This window comes from Rhipicephalus sanguineus, chromosome 1, assembly GCF_013339695.2.
Source record: "Rhipicephalus sanguineus isolate Rsan-2018 chromosome 1, BIME_Rsan_1.4, whole genome shotgun sequence".
Classification (NCBI taxonomy): domain Eukaryota; kingdom Metazoa; phylum Arthropoda; class Arachnida; order Ixodida; family Ixodidae; genus Rhipicephalus; species Rhipicephalus sanguineus.
The window spans coordinates 113,757,594-113,758,756 of record NC_051176.1 but is presented as its reverse complement, the minus strand read 5'-3'; the positions used below and the strand labels follow the sequence as shown (position 1 = coordinate 113,758,756).

Below are 1,163 nucleotides of genomic sequence, written 5' to 3'. Positions count from 1 at the left end.
TCTTGCATATACAGTATTCAACAATGGTGCTCACTTTTGGGCCTAAGGCCCATTCTATGATAACTGGTTTATATGCTTCTTGGCATAATTAGCTGCACGTGTGGAGTTCCGCTGCTTAATTTTTATGTCTCAGATTTGTTTAAAAGCTTGTGACAAAATTACACCTTGAATACTGTAGTTACTGTTGTATTTCAACCCGCATTTACAAGTGATCTCGAAGGCTCTAGGGGGTTCTGTAAGCAAGCTCAATACAGTTTACATAATTGTGTGTGTTTTTTTTTTCAGTTAAAAAGTGTAACGTTCTATCGTTAAATTTTGCGAACATGTTTCAAATAACATGTGGAATTCTAATGGTGTTTTTAAATGGTTGCCTTGCTATTCGAAAACTATTCGAGAAGTTTTCGATTCGGTGTCATGACTACTTGATGCATAATTTGATTGGGTTCTAATTCACTATTTGCACATCCCTGCACTCGCCATAATGGCCCGCAGCGCTTCCGTAGTATTGCCCTAAAAAAGAAAAAAAGAAAAAGCCAGAATGAAGAAAAACGAGAACTGTACTTTTGTCACGGTTGAATAGAAAGGCGAAAAAAAAAATATGGGCTCGTCCGGGATTTGAACCCGGGACCTCTCGCACCCGAAGCGAGAATCATACCCCTAGACCAACGAGCCAACGACACTCTGTGCTAGCGGCCAGCTTGCACATTTGATCATAAACGAATGAGAGAGAAAGGTAGTAGTACCGTTTCTGCCTCCCTTTCGTCTAACGTCTAGATGTTATTTTCCCATTGCTCATGCTTTAATAGAGGGAGGAGCTTTTTCCAAACGCACAAATTTCATGCTTTCAAAGAGATCAGCAAAAAGAGATTACGAACAAAAAGTTTTGCGAAGAATAGTGAATTCCAAAAAAGTGCCAGGGGTTGCTATTTCGCGCTCTTGTAGAATACGTAGCAACGCTCTTTGAACGGCTGCTTTTCTCAGCTGTCGGCCGATGGTGAGACGGGTTTGCGCTAGAGCCGTCTTGGTAACAGCTTGCCTTTACGTAAACGAAGGCAGTCTTTAATATTTTTCTTAAAACCGAATCAAAACACTGTGCCATTTGTTGCATTGAACAGTTCAATACATCAAAGTGCAATATTGCAGCGCGGTTTGAGCAAGAACAG

General features: G+C 40.8%; 1 non-coding gene across 1 annotated transcript; it reads right to left on the bottom strand.

Annotated features, from left to right (window-relative positions):
* Positions 1-600: 600 nt before the first annotated feature.
* Positions 601-672, bottom strand: Trnap-cgg (transfer RNA proline (anticodon CGG)). The gene has a single exon. It is a non-coding gene; the product is annotated as a tRNA-Pro (tRNA).
* Positions 673-1,163: the final 491 nt, after the last annotated feature.